We start from the raw sequence: 19,288 nt of genomic DNA on the forward strand, positions 1-19,288 counted from the left end.
GAGAAATCTTGAAGAACAATTGAAGAATGAAAAGAATCCTTGATGAACCACCCTGAAGAAACTCTCAAAGAACTCGAGATAGATAAAAGAAGGTCGCACGGAAAAGAAGCTTGAAAAGAATAAGATGAATCCTTGCATTGATTAGATGGAGCTTCACGATGATATAATTGAGAGAGCTTGGAACTCCGGGAAAAGAAAAGATGAAACAATTGAAACCGAGAATTTGATTAGCTTCCGGAATAAGGAATTGAATTTACTCGATGAAACAAGAATAAGAATTACATTATGCTTATCCTTCACCAATTTTAAATTAATGACAAGCAACAGATTTGGCATACTACTTATTCTCCTAGAAAGGATTAAGATAGATATAGCGCCAACTTGGGAAGGTCTTCAACGATCCACCAGTAGGATTGAGAAGAAGGAATGAATTGATATGATAACCAAGGAAGGGAACTCTTGAACGAACCGCCATAAGAATTGAAAATGAACGAGGAAAAGATAAAGAAACACCGGGAAGAATTAGAAAATGAACGGAGATACTTGAGAGAATTTAGATACAAGTGAACAAGGAGATCCCGAGTTGATTAGAGGATATTTGAACGACGCACCAGTAAGATTTGGAGAATGAGAGCCGAAAGCTTGAAAGAATAATTCTGAGATGATGGGCTCCGGAAAATCAAACTGAAAAGACTCCTGAATTTCTCTGAATGGGTGAACAGAATTCTCACAATCGAAAGCAATTGTGAGAGGATGGCATCAAGCTTGAACTACACCTCTTCAAGAGAACGGAGCAAGATTTGGTAGAGAAACTCTTCTTTGTTCTTCAAATGCAGAGAATAACGACGAGAAAACACCACCATGAATTATTGAGGCACTTCGGGGTGAAAATTATAAAGGTTGAACCAACGATGAAGAATTTGAAAGACCTTGGAGAAAGACATTTGACTGATGACAAATCACTCTTACGTCAAACTTTGAAATGAATTTGAGAATAACTCCGGGAAAGATTAGAAGATTCAGGTAAGATCCTGGGAAAAGACCCGTGGGTTAGGGCCCACTCAAGAGAAACACTGTTGAACGATTTAAAATAGATAATGCGCCGGTTGGATTAAATGGCTTGGATGAGATAACAACCTCGAAATAACTTGAACGGATCGAGAATGGAAACGTGAATCTTCTGAGATATCTTCGGCACTCCGGAACAATTGAATAACGAGAAGTGAAAGATTAAGAGGTGCACCGGCATGAGAAAGCATTTGAACTGAGGAAAGGATATGATCAACAAAGCTTGAATTAAGTCCACCGGAGAAGAAAACGAGTGAAGAGTGACGAACTTGAAGCTCCCTTAGCATCTTCATAAGAAACACCGGGTAAAACATTGAAAGTAAAGACTGAAGAGACTTCTCACAAATAAAAGGATACATGATTAAGAAATCTGAATCCTTGAAGAAAAGGGTGGGAGGGTGGGAAAACAAAGGCAACTTGGGACGGATGAAACAAATAACGTTGAGTAGACTTTGAGTTGATCTTGCGGATGTTGAAAAATGATCGGATCCACTAGAAGAGAAGCACATCGGTTGGAAAAGAATTGGCATGACAATCTCGATAAGCAAGAAGGATTAGCATCCACATAGAAATATGAGGACACCGCTTAGGGAAGGTATGGAATCAACACTTGACGTCAAAGCAACTCGAATACCACAACTGAAAACAAAACAAAGGATTTGGCTTGCAGAATAAGCCGGAACAAACATATGACAGATCCCATATCGTATCATGTGACTGTTGGAAAGATATTCTAGGAGCTACTTGAATTCCACCTATAAAACTCCTAAAACTTTCTGGTTATGCAATCAGGTGTTGGGAATATAGGGGAAGCATAATATCTCACCCAAACTAACAATCCCTACATCCAGCTGTATCCATCCTTCAACACATAACCAAGAAACCTTCGGAAATCATGTACCTCAACCTTTCAAAAGCATCCGTTATACAAGTTATGGAAATACTCACGAACTCCCGCCCCAGTACTGGGTGGCATAGAGGTTATCTCACCAACAACTGCATAAAAGAGATTTTCAATGTCGGCAAAACTCAGGTATTCCAGAACTGCAACGATAAAATTGTGACGACAACACCTCGGAGCTCAACTCCCCGGGACACTGCCACAACCCCTAAATGTCAGGAGGCACCAAGAACAATGTTCTCGTCACAAAACCATCGGAACGATTCCAAGATACCCGTGTGATCCTAAAAAAATCGTTAAATTTGAGGAGAGGAGAGTCAAAACTTCTACGTCAGGAGGCCTCACCAGAGCGTCGAAGGGACTGAGTAAAAAGAATCCTACTCTCCGATATATATAATCCTAAGACTCAAAACATTTTTTCTAGACTCAACAATGTCAGCGATTCGATCAAGCAGGGGCTCCTAAATCGGGGATGGCTCTGAATACCAACTTGTAACAGCCACAATGCGGCTATATCTCCCACGTGTCGGGGCACGACTTAGAGGCATAGCCGCATGGTAGGCATGCCGCAAGAGGGGTAATCTTTACACATCCCATGTACTGAATAAGAAAGGGATAAAGAGTTGGCTTACAATCGCCACTTCACACAAATACAAGTTAAACATACATCATCTAGGGTACAATCAAGGTCCGACTACGGAACCAATATAAAGAAAAAAAACCCAAATGCTAGATCCCCGATCGTCCCAACTGGGCACCACTACTGATCAACCGGAAAAAACACAAAACAATGATCAACATCTTCATCGAGCTCCCACTTGAGCTCAGTAGCGTCACCTGCACTGGTATCATCGGCACCTGCAACTGTTTGAAAGTATATGTGAGTCACGAGGACTCAGCAATCTCACACCCACGAGATCAAGACTATTTAAGCTTATGGGTAGGATAGGGTAATGAGGTGGAGCTGCAGCAAGAACTAAGCATATATGGTGGCTAGCATACGGAAAAGAGAGCGAGAAGAGAAGCAAAGCACGGTCGTGAACTAGAAGTGATCAAGAAGTGATCCTGAAACTACTTACGTTCAAGCATAACACAAGAACCGTGTTCACTTCCCGGACTCCGCCGAGAAGAGACCATCATGGTTACACACGCGATTGATTCATTTTAAATAAGTTAAGTGTCAAGTTCGCTACAACCGGACATTAACAAATTCCCATCTGCCACATAACCGCGGGCACGGCTCTCGAAAGTTTATACCCTACAGGGGTGTCCCAACTTAGCCCATCACAAGCTCTCGCGGTCAACGAAGGATATTCCTTCTCCCGAGAAGACCCGATCAGACTCGGAATATCGGTTACAAGACATTTCGACAATGGTAAAACAAGACCAGCAAGACCGCCCAATGTGCCGACATCCCGATAGGAGCTGCACATATCTCGTTCTCAGGGCAACACCAGATAAGCTAAGCGTACAGGTACCAACATAACCCAAGTTGCCAAGGGACGGTCCCGCACGGTGCTCTGGTTCGGACCAACACTTAGAGAAGCACTGGCCGGGGGGGTTAAAATAAAGATGACCCTCGGGAGCGCGACTCCCAAGGGAAAAGTAGGTGGTGGTGAGGAAAATGTAAAACCAAGGTTGGGCCTTGCTGGAGGAGTTTTATTCAAAGCAAACTGTCAAGGGGTTCCCATAACACCCAACCGCGTAAGGGACGCAAAATCAAGGAACATAACACCGGTATGACGGAAACTAGGGCGGCAAGAGCGGAACAAAACACCAGGCATAAGGCCGAGCCTTCCACCCTTTACCAAGTATATAGGTGCATTAAAGTAAATAAGAGATAATAATGATATCCCAACAATATCCATGTTCCAGCATGGAACAAACTTCATCTTCACCTGCAACTAGCAACGCTATAAGAGGGGTTGAGCAAAAGCGGTAACATAGACAAACAACGGTTTGCTAGGAAGGTGGGTTAGAGACCTTACATGGCAATATGGGAGGCATGATATAGCAAGTGGTAGGTAGCGCAGAATAGCAATAGAGCGAATAACTAACAAGCAAAGATAGAAGTGATTTCGAGGGTATGGTCATCTTCCCTGAGATCCCACAAGGAAGAAGAACAAGTCCATGAAGAAGACAAACGGACATAGTCGAACGGGTCCTCACAAACGTGACGTTATTGGAACTAACCCGAAGAAGCAACACCAGAAAGAAGCAAACAACATGGTAAACAACCATAACATATACATGGCATGATGCACAACCAACTATGATGCAAGTCCGGTTTAATGAGGCATGACATGGCATGGCAAAGTGCACAAGCAAAACTACAAGTTAAGTGGAGCTCAATATGCAACGAGTTGCATATTGACGAAACACCATAACAATTATTTACTTCTCTCCCATTTAAGTACCCAACAATATTAAATGTTGTTAAACATGGCAAGAGGTGAAGCATAATAAAACTACATATATAGGCAAGTTTAAATGAGGCCGGAACAACAAGCAACAAGTCCGGAAAATCCTCATGTGCAATTTAGATTTGGTACTGTTCTGACCTAAACCATATTTTAGAGTTATTAAACATGCAAAGTGATGCCACCATGTTAAACTAGGCATTATTCCACCCCATTTACATATAAAGTTTGTTAAGTTTGGAGCTACGGTTATTTAGTTATGAAATAAATCATTTAACATGGCAAAATGCAAAATAAAGCAAGCAAGTTTAAACATTTTTAACATGCATGAAAGTTGCATGTTATTAATCTACACAAAATTCTAAGAATTTTACATATATAAATTATTTTAAACCGATGCATGGTTGAGAAGTTATTAAATGCATGGAGCTTAGGGGGTTTTCTACAAAACAGGTCTTATCTAGATAATAGATAAATACGCAGGCAGGAAAAAAACATCAACGGGCCGAATCCGTCAGGCCCAACAGAGAGGAGGGATGGATTTGGTTCTCACATTGGGCCTCAGCCCGAAAGTGGAAGCGCAGCAACCCGCTTGGATGAGTTGACCGCATAGTCAACCGATGTGGGCGCTTGCATCCGCGCCATTGTAGAGGCCGGCAGCATGGAGGAAAGCAGAGCAACTGCAACTTGAGGGAGGCGATGCGAGACGGGGCTGGACGAATCCGGGCAGGAGGTGGTCCCAGACGACAGCGGCGGAGCTTGGCAGAGCCGGCCATCCATGGCGGGCCAAGGCATGAAGCAGGGCGGCGGCTCCAGGGACTTGGCGGAAGAACACAACGACAGTGGGGACGCAGTCAACGGCGGGGACACAGGGACTCCCGCGAGCGGCGGGATGGAGCAGAAGGGCGGATCCGGCGGGCGACGTGGTGGGGAGGTGGCTGGAGGAGGTGGACCGGGGATCCTTGGGCAGGGACGCTGATGCTTCCTAGAACCGGGCGGAGGAGGAGTGAATCCGGGGCTGAGGATGCCGGATCTGGGCAGAGGCCACGTCCGAAGGATCCCTGGTGGCGACGTGTGGCTTGGGTCTTGCGGCGGAGCTCCTGTGACTCTCCATGGCGATGGGCCGCAGAAGAGGTTCCTGAGAGAGAGAGAGAGAGAGGAGATGTGAGACGAGAGAGAAAGAGAATAAGGAGGGGAAAGGAGCATGGCTGTCGGGACTCATCTTTGGCGAGGGTCCGGTCGTCGGTGTCGGCCGGACGACGAGGCGAGGTCGAGGTTGACGGGGAGCTGTGGGTGGAGCTTGGGCAGAGGATCGAGGAGGCATCGGGTGAGGTGGAGTTGGATCGAGGGGAGGGGGCTGGCTGGCTCGGCGCTGAAAACAAGGAGAGTGGCGGCGGCGGGGATTGGACAGGGGAGGATCCCTAGAAATTAGGTCTTGGTCTGATTTGGATAGAGGTGGACTATTTATAGGGACAAAAGGAGTAGGTTTGGACCGTCCGATCGAAATTGGGTGGTCGAGAAAAGATAGGCTAGGGAGTCCAAATAAGAAAACGGTGATGTTTTAGGGACGTTTGGGGATGATCCGGAACCAACGGTGGCGACTGCCCGGGTCGGGTTCGGGACAACTTTCGGATGCGCGCGAGGGGTTCGATGCACTGATGCAAGGGGGGGTCAGGTGGAACTTGTTGGTTGAGAAGAGAGGAAGATGGGCAGCCCGGCACATGTTTCCGGATACCGGAAACGTCCGACGTATGACCGGCTATAGTGCCGCTATATGTTTAACAGTTGGGCTATCAAACGAGCTCCGAATGCGACGAAACTTGACAGGCGGTCTACCTACACTATAACAACACCACATGCCAACTTTCAACCCATTACGAGAACATTTTCTGGCCACTTATAAAATAATATTTCGGACGTGCCGCGGGCGCGTGCAAGTGTGTCTGAGCTCAGAACGGACAACGAAAGGAACGGGGAGAACCCGGACGAATGCAAGTTTTGAAAACATGATTATGCAATGCACATGATGACATGATATTAAATGCATGACATGAACAAAATGCAAAACTAAGGCAAAACCCATCCACGAAGGGAATATCATATCGCATCTCTGGAAAAGGCAAGAGTCGGAGTTACAAATATGGAAAGTTGTATCCGGGGCGTTACACTATTGATCCTTGTTGCTTTCTCTGGTGGCTTATGCTCGTTCTTTCGTGTTGTTTCTTGTGTTCCTGTGTTTGGTTCCAGGTGATGGATCTTCAAAGCAACATGTCCGTCGTGTCAACCCCGGGCATACTAGTTCAAAGAGCTATCACACTTCCGAGTCAAGGGCTGCTTCCTCAAGTGTTCCTCCTCCTTCTCAGCCCAAGAAGACTGTTGTGAACAAGCCCAAGCCTAGGACCAAGTCTGTGACAGAGATGACTGCAAAGGAGTTCTGTGAAAGGCGTCGGCGCAACCCATATGTGGAAGATCGAGAACCCACTTTGGTCAACCGCCCGTTCTGGAACCGTTTTCAGTGGGCAATATATTTTGATGTGATCAAAGCGAAGAAAAATCTTTATGTCGATGTCCGCTCCATCAACATTGCCTATATGGAGAAGGATCCTGCATACTTTGGCGAAGCTCTGCAGATCTGTACTCAGGTGAATATTCTTAGGATCATGGAGTTCAACAAGGACTTTGATGCGGATTTGGTGGCTCAGATTTATGCCACGGTTCATCTTGGCACTGATGCGGAAAGGACCCTGACTTGGATGACTAATGAAACTTCTGTCTTTCAAATGTAAGGCGTTCATGGAATTGTTTGGGATTGAAGATCAAGGGCTTGAGAACCCAGTTGGCTTTCTTCCTCACTAGAATACAAGTTCTACTCACAAGCAAGCTCTGTGGCTGTTCTGCACTATGAAGATTAACCCCGAGATGCAGAAGGAGACGTATGAGCTGCCTGCCTATCTAGACATCCTTCATCGCATCTTCAGGGAGACTCTTTTCCCATGCATTGGGAACTTGGATATGGTTCACTCATTTCTCGTGTACATTTTACTTTTCTGTCAGCATGAGAAGGAAGAAAACACTGGAGATTCCTTGGATATCTCTCATGTCATGTGGTCTGAGCTTCTCCCCGCTATCTCCGAGTGCAAGTGCCCCATCTATGGTCCTTTTCTCATGTTGCTTATTGAGAAGTCTTGGGAGCACACTTATCCTGGTGTCGTGCTGGAGAATGGCGAGTTGATCCCTCATGAGATCAAGCGTCTGAGGAAGAAGGAGAACTAGGGCACTTCGGTTCCGAAGTCAGAGATTTCGTGTGGAGCTGACGAGGTCGAGGCTAAGGCTGATGCTGAAGATGATGAGGACTATGTGCCCTCTGGAGTAGAGCCCTCATGGGCAAAGAAGCTCAAGCACAAGATGAAGAAACTTTTCTGCATGGAGTCTCATGGACAGTATATGGCTCATGTGTCTGAGAAGAAGGCCAGGAACCGTCACAAGGAGCTCATGCGTCAGTTAGATGTAACAGTTGCCAGTGGATCTGAGGGCAAGATCACCGATGAGGAGGAGTGGGTTCAACAGCACCACCCGTGGACAGACTCAGACACCGACCAGCCCCGTGCCGATGACGGAGGAGCGGACGATCACGCAGGGATGTGATGATGGAGGTTGTCAATTGTGTTATCACTTGTGGCTGTAGCTACACTCTTTGCCCTTTTGGAGTCTCGGTGCCAAAGGGCGAGAGATTTTAGGGATTTTTCCTGTTGCGAGTTGCGAGCGTGTCATATTTGCCTTGTCTTTCTCTCTCGCAAACTCTCTTCTCGTCATTTGCTTTGGTTTGGTTTGTGTTCGTGAGACCTGGTACCCTTTCATATGGTGTGAGACATATGCTACCCTATCATATTATTATCTTTGTATATATGTCGAGTACTTTAGTAGTTTGTGAGTTCATGCTTATCTCATATGTCTACTTTGCTCACTTTCTACTCTATTGCATCCTACCCCATATATGTCTCATCTTTGATGCAAATGTTGACAGACTATAAAATTAGGTGGAGTGTTGATCCTAATGTGTGTACTTTGCAATCCAAAGGCACCTCTAATTAAGTGCACACATTTAAGGGGAGCCCGTCATTCCTTTGTGCAAATCCTGTGTTGTCATCAATCCACCAAAAAGGGGGAGATTGTTAGGGCATGCCTCTCTCTAAGTAGTTTTGGTGATTGATGACAATGCTTTTGCAGACTAATCGTGTGCGTTGAGTATTTCAGAGATTCATTCATTGGCACGAGACGATTCTTTCCCCTTGGAGCTTTAAGTGAAGATGGTGTAGTCTCTTTCATTTCGGTTTTGGTGGATTTGAGTCGTAGGAGACACCGTACTATCAAGAGGGGGTCCGCATTGGAAAGGCTAGGGTGAAATCAACACGTACTACACTTCATCTTTGCACCCCCAGCTCCTTTCCTCTTCTTGGAGTTTGTGCTTTCAACGAAAGTGGAGAGTGTGAGGTGCTAGCGGTAGTACCGCCGCCAGAGCGGTAGTACCGCCCATGGTCCTCAAGTGGCAGTATCACTGCACTATAGCGGTAGAACCGCTTGGGTGCATCGGCGGCAGTACCGTCCTTGTTTGGCACTGCTACCGCCTCAATTCGAGGGCGTCTCTCCTCGTGTCGGGTTGAGCGGCAGTAGTAGCGGCAGTAGCAGCGGTAGTACCGCGGCTACCACCGCTACCAGTGCTGCCCAAACCCCCTCTCTCTCTTTCATTCCCTTCTGACACCTCTACTCTCAGTCACCGTGGTAGTACCGCTGGGGTCGCGGTAGTACCGCTGCTACCAACAGTAGTACTGCCTCACTGAGCAGTAGTACCACTCTGTGCGGGCTGAAGAGGGGGTAACGGTTGGATTGGTTCCCCCACTATAAAAGGAGGTCTTCTTCTCCAAGCCGACTCGCCTCTTCCCTCCCCAAGCTCCATTGTTGCTCAAAGCTCCATTTTTGCCTGATCTCTCTCCCTAGCCAATCAAACTTGTTGATTTTCTAGGGATTGGTTGAGAAGGCCCCGATCTACACTTCCACCCATAGAAATTTGATTCCCCCACTAATCCCTTGCGGATCTTGTTACTCTTGGGTGTTTGAGCACCCTAGACGGTTGAGGTCACCGCGGAGCCATATTCCATTGTGGTGAAGCTTTGTGGTGTCGTTGGGAGCCTCCAATTAAGTTGTGGAGATTGCCCCAACCTTGTTTATAAAGGTTCGGTCGCCGCCTTCAAGGGCACCAATTGTGGAATCACGGCATCTCGCATTGTGTGAGGGCGTGAGGAGAATATGATGGCCCTAGTGGCTTCTTGGGGAGCATTGTGCCTCCACACTACTCCAACGGAGACGTACTTCCTCTCAAAGGGAAGGAACTTCGGTAACACGTCCTCGCCTCCACTGGCTCCACTCTTGGTTATCTCTTACCTTTACTTGTGCAAGCTTATATTGTGTTGTATCCCTTGCTTGCTTGTGTGCTAGTTGTTGTTGCATCATATAGGTTTCTCACCTAGTTGCATATCTAGACAACCTTTTTGATGATTAGTTTAATTTGGTAAAGAAAAGCTAAAAATTATTAGTTGCCTATTCACCCCCCTCTAGTCAACTATATCGATCCTTTCAGTTGCTCTACGCGCTTTTGGGAGGATATCTGGCAGGGGGATACGGCTTTAGCTTTGCAATATCTAGTGCTTTATAATACTGTGCATGTTAAGGATGCTTATGTTAGCACAATAATAGGGTCATCTCCTTTAAATGTCCAATTCGTACGAGCTCTGATTGGTGATAGATGGGCTACTTAGCTTTATTTAGTTAGAAGGTTGATGGAGGTCATGTTAACTAATGAGATTGATACCTTCCATTGGAGGTTAACTTCAAGGGTGTTTTATGTGAAACTAATGTACACAGACATGATTAATATTGGGCTTGTTTTTCATTCATCTCATATTTGGAAGACCAAAATGCCATTAAAGATTAAAATTTTCATGTGTTTTATGCACGGGGGGTGGGGGTCAATCTTACTAAGTACAATTCAGCAAAACATAGATGGCAATGGAGCAAACAATGTTGTTTCTATGATTAGGAGGAAATACGTCATCATTTGTTTCTTGCTTACCCTCTCGCGAAGTTTTTATGGAGAAAAATTCACAAGGCATTTAATTTGCCTCTGCCCACGAGTATGTCAAATGTGTTTGGTAACTGGTTAGGTGGGGTTGAGTCTAAAATTCAGACACAAACCCGTGTGGGAGTTTGTGCTTTGCTTTGGGCTATATGAAATTGCAAGAATGGTTGTGTTTTTAATAGAACAAAGATTCACAACTTTTTGCAAGTTATTTACTGAGCTACATGATGGATCCATACGTGGTCTTTTCTTCACCATGCGAGAGTGTGGGAGCTTATGGCCTTTGGGTGCAACCAATGGGAGATCATACCATGAGATACATACAACCGGTTTGAATGGTGGTCCAATAGTAGGCCATGTGTATATGCATAGATCCCTATTTCTGCAGGTTGTGGTTGTTTTTGTTTTTATTTTACTCTATGTACTTAAATAATGAATTGTGAGACTTGAGTCTGATGACCCACAATTATAGGGGATTGCAACATTCTTCGAGGGTAGTATTTCACCCAAATTTATTGATTTGATGCAAGGGGAGCCAAGAATATTTATAAGCCTTAGCAGTTGAGTTTTCAATTCAACCATACCTGAGAAGTTATTTCTCTGCAACAAAGTATCAGTAGCACATTAGTATGATAGTTTTGATAATAGTGGTAACAGTAGCAACAGTGACACTAACAACGATAGTAGTAGTTTTGTAGCAGTTGGAATAGTAGCAGCAATAGTAGTAACTTAGCAAAGATAACATGAGCAAAGCGTAGGCATTGGATCAGTGATGGATATTTGTATGGATGCCATTCATCATGTAACAGTAACAACCTAGAGTGATACACAATAGCTCCAATTCATTAATTCAATGTAGGCATGTATTCCGTATATAGTCATACGTGCTTATAATAAGAACTTGCATGACATATTTTGTCCTACCCTCCCGTGGCAGCGGGGTCCATGAGGAAATCTAAGGGTAATTAAGCCCTCCTTTTAACATAGAACCGGATCAAAGCATTAACATATAGTGGATAAATGAACTCCTTGAATTACAATCATCCCCAGAGAGTATCCAAATTATTGTCACCTTGGAGTCTATGATTCAGAACAATAACAAGTGCATATAACTAGCATATAGGATCAAGAACTCATATATATTAATGAAAACATAATAGGTTAAGATCTAAAATCATGGCACTCGGGCCCTAGTGATAAGCATTACACATAGCAACATCAATCTCAGAACATAGTGGATACTAGGGATCAAGCCCTAACAAATTGACTCGATTACATAATAAATCTCATCCATCTCCATCACCGCCCAGTAGGCCTAGAGATGACAGGGTAATACCGTATATATGCAGAGATGATACATGCAAATTTACTTGAGATGGCAGGGTAATACCGCATATATGTAGATATGTTGGACTTCTCTTTCCACAACTTTGGGTTTCATGAACTTGGATGCATCAGTAGTATTCCCGCTTAGTACAGGCGAAGGCTAGCAAATAGATTGAGAAGCGGCCAACTAGAGAGCGACAACGGTCATAATCATGCATTGCGAATAACTAACATTGAACATGAGCATGAGTAGGATATAAACACTCTGAACATAAATATCATAAAGGTTACATTGGTTTTGAATGAACTACATGAGTGAACATGTACCAAGTCAAGTCACTTCAATTCTTCAAAGGAGGATACCATCCTAATATACTACATCACAATCATTTTAATGCATGTTGACACCTAAGATAACATATTATCCACTCCTAGATACTTAAGCATGGCATGAGAAACTATAGTCTCTAATTGTCATCACAAACATTTTTATTTACAATATGTTGAATCAGGGCTACTAAGTTAAAAATATTTACAAAAACAAAACAAGAAGAGTTCATACCGGCTTTTCTTCGCCACATACACTTCATCAAATCATCATCATTATTGTCTTTCACTTGCATGACCGAATGATATGAAAATAATAATAGTGCATGGGTGTCGTGGACTAAGATGAAATGTGAAACGCTTTATTCAAAGGAGAAGACAAGGAAACATTGGCCCTTCGTTAATCAACAATAAAGCAAATGAGAGCCACTTGACAATTCTTAGAAGTCTTCTCCTTACGACGACTCAAAGAAACAAAAATAAATTCATAGAAACACACTGAAATCTTTTTGGAGTATTTTAGTTTTTTTGAAGAAAGCAAATGAAAAAAAAGCAAGAAAAACTATGTACACCGAAGAACTCCCAATAAACAGCAAAAGAAGAAGCGAGAAATCTTTTTGGGTTTTTTACTACTATGAACTAGCTAAACAAGAAAGAAAAAACGAATAGAAGAGGGAATTTTTTTTTGGATTTTCGAAAAAATTCAAGCACACATAAGAAACAAACGAAAGCAAATAAACAAAGGAAACGATGAACACTGACAAGTGCAATGAATGTGTAAACATGAATGTAACTTGGTATATGGCCACTAACAGAATCCATCTGGTCCAGGAAGGAATTGCCTTGGTTGCGGCACTCGAGCGTCCCAAGGTTGGGCCTCGCTCTCTGTAGTAGCTAGCGAGCTCTCGTAAGCAGTGATGTCCTCAGGCATGATGGTGTATTTGTTCCTGGCATAAGCATCAAACAAAGTAATGTAATAACCTTACATGTTTCCTTGCAAAATAAAAAATTATAGAGATAACAACGAGGAGGCTCGGGTTTGTCAATAAAATGGTGGGATATCATGGACTCGTGATCTAAATAAACTCTAGGTAGCAGGTGATCACCTAGAAGAATAGCAACATTAAGACGCCTAACAAGGCGAGTAGCATAAATACCGCCGTGAATACTACCCCTAGCTCTGTTAGTGTGCAAGCGGCATTGAAAGTGCAACTAATCCCCGAGTGGTTTTGATAATTCATAACAACATATATCTCATTGAACTAATATAGATTCAAGATAAATATTTCAGGATGTTCAATGATTGGCATGGCATGAAATAGAGATGTGGACCCCTCAAAATGCTAAGGACAAGGATTGACAAATGCTCAAGACTCTACACTTCTGTTTAAGTGATCCAAGATCACATTGAGTCCATAGGAAAGCCAATACTATAAAAAGGGGATGAGGTATGCTTAATGTTCTACTTGCTCAAAGTGCTTAGTGATATTGCTCCAAAACCCTCAGCCACTTTCTCTATCCAAATATGTCCAAAATCTAATTCCCAACTCGGCCCCACCGATATTTCCCTCCGAACCCTAAAAATTCGGTCACACCGATATGGATCTCGGTCCCACCAAGATGGCCTTGCCAACGCTCTGTGACTTGTTGCATTCACTTTGGTCCCACCGAGATGTTGCAATCGGTCCCACCGAGTTGGCTTGACTGATTCTCTGTTGCTTATTGCTTCACTTCAGTCTCACCAAGATGATGCAATCGGCACCACTGAGATGAGGTTTGCCCTAAGCCCTAGCACACCGGTTCCACCGAGTTGTTCCAATCGGTCCCACCGAGATCCCTAACAGTCATATTTTTGTATAAATTGGTGCCACCAAGTTTTCTGATCGGTGCCACCGAGATGGGTCAAAAGTGTCTAACAGTTAGATTTTGTGTGGAGGCTATATATACCCCTCCACCCCCTTCTTCTCATAGAGAGAGAGACATCAGAATGTGCGTACACTTTCATCATTCATTTACTGAGAGAGAACCACCTACTCGTGTGTTGAGATCAAGAGATTCCATTCCTGCCATTTGAACCTTGATTTCTAGCCTTCCCTGGGTTGCTTTCTAGTCAAATCCTTCTTCCACCATAGCCAAATCTGTGTGAGAGAGTTGAGTGTTGGGGAGAATATCATTTGAAGCACAAGAGCAAGGAGTTCATCATCAACACACCGTCTATTACCTTTTGGAGAGTGGTGTCTCCTAGATTGGTTAGGTGTCGCTTGGAGCCTCCGACATGATGTGGAGTTGAACCAAGAAGTTTGTGAGGGCAAGGAGATCGCCTAATTCGGGAAGATCTACTCAAGTGAGGCAAGTCCTTCATGGGAGATGGCCATGGTGGGATAGAAAAGGTTGCTTATTCGTGGACCCTTCGTGGGTGGAGCCCTTCATGGACTCGCGCAGTCGTTACCCTTCATTGGTTGAAGTCTCCATCAACGTGGACATATGATAGCACCACATATCGGAAATACGCCAAAAATCTTCGTGTCTCCATTGTGTTTGCCTTCTCCAAACCCTTACCTTTACCTTCATGTGCAATGTTTCACATTCCGTAGCTATACTCTTAGAATTGCATGTGTAGGTTGATTGCTTGACTTATCATAATCGCTAAAATCTGCCCACAACTAAAATTGTATTTGGTCAAGTAGTCTAATCACCCCCTCTAGACATACTTTTGATCCTACAAGTGGTATCAGAGCTTTGGTCTCCATTAGCCTTGATTTCCATAGCTTTGGTGATCATAGCCTTGGTTTCACAACCTAGGAGAGTATGGCATCTAGCGAGGGTAACTATCATCGTAGATGTCCTTATTTTGATGGTACAAATTTTGCTAGTTGGAAGCATAAAATGAAAATGCATATTCTTGGTCATAACCCCTTCGTTTGGGCTGTTGTTCGTATTGGCTTGTGATGACCCACAAGTATAGGGGATCAATTGTAGATCTTTTCGATAAGTAAGAGTGTCGAACCAAACAAGGAGCAGAAGGAAATGACAAGTAGTTTCCGGTAAGGTATTGTCTGCAAGTGCTGAAATTGTAAGTAGTTGAGTAGTTTGCACTACTGCAGGATGCTGCTAACGTGACACTACGATCAGAGACCCTTCGAGAAACTGTGTGCGATGCCATAGTCGCAAACGGTGTTGTATGAAAACCGTCATAAATGTGTAAAACGTTTGCGATGACGGATGCATCAAAAACGGTTCAGGTTTTAGTTGCGTGTGCGATGAAGGGCATACGATTCAGTTCAATGAACTATTTGCGATGAGGAGGAACAAAAGAAACATGTAGCCAGATGGAGGCGTGTGCGATACACAGCATACGGTTCACTCGGATGAACTGTTTATGATTAGGCAACACAAAAGAAACGGTCATCTCAATCAAAGGTGTGTGCGATATACGGTATGCGGTTCACTCAGATGAACTGTTTGCATTGAAACATGAGAACAGAAACGGTTCAACTTAACAAGATGTGTGTGATACGCGGCAAACAAGTCTGTAATCAGAAATCTGTCTGTAGACCGATAATAATACAAACGGTTGCTGATAATAAGACATGTGCGTTGTGCGATGGGATTGCATACAGAACAACAACATACACACACACACACACACACTTGTAAGGACATGCTTGCATAACCAAATTAAACATCCACTTACATAGGTGGCTACTACAACCATGGCATTTGCACACACCAAAGCAAACTATTACATGCATAATTACATAGGTGGCTACTACACACATGACATTTCCACACACCAATAAAGTAAATTATATATTACATGCATGATTAACTAGCATAAACGATCATCTGGTCATCATCTACTTCTTGTGACGCTGCTTGCTCTACTTGTGGCTCGATCCGGGCTCGTCGATTTGGGTAACGAGGCACTTCCTCATGTTAACGATTCGCCTGTGCATCTCGTAGCATGTGTACACGCTCTTGGCCGCAAACCTGAGGTGAGGTTCATCCATTTGCCGCATTCAGGCCCCATGCCAGGATACGGGACTTGTTCTCTGGGCATCCTGCTTCATCTTTTCGTAGTAGGGGTCGATGATGGACGAGGCGAGTTTGACCAGGGAATCCTTCTTCGTGCTAGCCCAGACCGTGTAGTGGTCACGGATTTCGACAAGGTTCTTGCAGGCCAAGCCCGTAACACTGAGCGCTTTTACATCATTGGTGGTATCCACCGTGGCGAACTTGTAGTCAGTGATGTTGACAAACCTATTGAAACGGTCGCAAGGCTCTGTGGCCATGCAGTAGTGGTAGATGAGGACATGATGGCGCATGCACAACTGGGCGACGACGACCTTCTGATCTATGCCGGGACGACCGGCGGTGTACAGGAGGTCGATGCGGACCACCTTGTACTTGTCTCCAGCAAGCAACTGCTCAACGTTGTTGACGTAGTCATCCACCATGGCTGGGTCGATGGTGTACACCACCGAGAGATCCGTCTCCCTCGCGTGGGTCTCCACTCTATGCTGGCCGAACTCCATTGGAGCGTCGCCAGACATCCCCTCTCTATGTGTCGTTGTGGGTGTGCTTGTTGTGTTGTGGGGCGCGATCGAAAGGTTGAAGAGACTAAGGTTATAATGGCCGGGGGAATTAAAGGGAAGCCGGACGGCCAGGAATATTGGCAGACCCTGATGGTAGTTCTAATTTGTAGCGCGTAACTCCAGCGTGCCACACATAACTGCATCGCGTGGCAACGTGCGCGGCGCAACTGCATGCATATGGGGCCCCCGACGTGATCGTGCGCATGCCCAACCATTGGCAGAGCGCGCGGGGAGGGACGCGAGGAGAACGCTCCGCGGTCGCCTCAATGGCAAGCAACCATATATATATTCTGATCACGGGATCAGAATAATATTCTGATCACAACCTGACCTGCCCCACTAGTAGTACGGAACTTCCCTGGGAACTAGGTTGAACTTCCGCCAACATTGCCCAAATGGGGCTTGCGATATACCTTTGAAAAGCTATGGACACCAATATCATTACCAACTTAAATTTTTGGCAAAATATAAACGGTTTAAGAGCAGTTTTGAAAACTGTTTTTTCTTCACACAAAAAACATGAATCGTATTTTCGATCGCATTTCTAAACCGTTTATCGGAATGAGGCATATAATATGGCGTTGGAAAGCTTCTGCAAAACCGCTCCTTCCACATGTTGAAAGTTTTCTATAATTCCCTATGGTTAAAGAGTAATTTGAAAAAACGTAAAATTTTGTAAACCGAACAGCTGAGTTCGTTTTTTCGATGTCATTTCTAAACGGCTAATCCAATGGAGGCATATGATACGGTGTTGGAAAGCTTATGAAAATGCGCTAATTTTTCATCTTGAAAGTTTTTTTCTAATTTTGAATGGTTTAAGAGTAATTTAGAAAATGGTCCAAGTCCTACCGAGTTCGTATTTTCAAGCTAATGTTTTAACCGTGCGTCTGAATGCAGCGAATGATATGTCGTTGGAAAGCTTGAACAAATGCGAAACTTTTTGGTATGTATTGTTTCTCCCAATTCTTTACGGTTTTAAGTCAGTTTCGAAAATGGCGAAAAACATATTTTTGCCATAATTTCTACAAACTTTATCGAAATGGGGCAAATAATATACCCTTGAAAAGCTACGGAAAATGCGAAACTTTTTCATGTTTATGGTTTTCTCTAATTCCTAGCCATTTTCAAGTAATTTCGAAAACGGCGGGATCATGCGTTCTGCCTTAATCGCGAAACAGATTCTTTGAAAATGCACCGCGTGAAGAACCTAAACTTCTCTGCGCGTGTACCTGAACTTCACTCTGTTTTTCACGTGATTTTTTTGCTCGTAGGTCTCCATCCACTGCTTGTAACTCTCCATCCATTCACCGGAATTGAGAAGGTGATATACCGATGGAAAGCTGTTGTAAGCACGCAAGTTTCCCGTGTTGATCATCTTTTCATACTCGCGACGATTTTAAAGAAATTTCATCTAAAATTCATTCAGCGTAGTAGTCAAACTTCCTGTTGTTTTCACGTTGAACTTCTGTGGCATATTTTCGTTTGTAATTTTTCTCATCCATTTCGTCAGTGTTACACAAATGATATTCTTTTTGTACAAACCTCTCTCATAATATATTTTGTAACTTTCTCCGACCGAGGACTTGAACTTACACAAATGATATTCCTGTCGTTTTGAGGTAAATTAAAGAAATGGTGAGATCATGATTTCTGCCTTCATTGCGAATGGAAACGCACTGCGTGAAGTAGTTGAACTTCTGGGGCATGTTTGTTTGAACTTCACTCTGTTTTTTGACATGCTGTTTTTTGCACCGCGTGAAGTAGTTGAACTTCTGAGACATGTCTGTTTGAACTTCAGTCAGTTTCACTTTATTGTATTTTTATTATATAAATACACACCATGTAGTACGTGAACTTCCGGTCGTTATCACTCTGAACTTCTCTCTGATTTGAGAGAATTATTTGAAAACACAAAAAACAACATATATTTTTTTGTATTTTCGACATCTAAATACACAGGAAGCTCTCTCACAAGAATTTTTTAAACTTTTCCTCGCCAAGCACTTGAACTTCTAGCAACCTTTTTTTTTCATATATGAGTTGTTTTTAAAAGTGCAAAAAATGGTGTTTTATTTTTTATTTTTTGAACAGGTAAATCCTAGGTTTTAATAACCTACGAACTTCTCTGTTATTTCAATTTGAACTTCATCTTTTTTATATTTTGAGTAAAGAATTGTATTCGATTTTTATACGGAAAAAATTAAACATGAAAATAAGGCGAACCTCTCTCGCAAGAATTTTTGAACTTCTCCGAACACAGCACTTGAACTTCTTTTAACAGACCTTTTAAGCTTTTATATTTCTATACTTTTATTCTCACCTGAAATGCATTCCTTGCAGTACTTGAACTTCTTGTTGTTTTCATTATGAACTTCTGTCACATTTTTGTGTATACGTTGAATTACACGCAATTGAAGATCGGACATCATTTTTGCTATTTTTTAAAACATGTAACTGGAGGTCGAACTCCCCGCAATATAAATTATGAACCGTGCATGGGGGTGCACGTGAACTTCTT

Source organism: Triticum dicoccoides, chromosome 5A (assembly GCF_002162155.2).
Source record: "Triticum dicoccoides isolate Atlit2015 ecotype Zavitan chromosome 5A, WEW_v2.0, whole genome shotgun sequence".
In the NCBI taxonomy this organism is placed as follows: Eukaryota; Viridiplantae; Streptophyta; class Magnoliopsida; order Poales; family Poaceae; genus Triticum; species Triticum dicoccoides.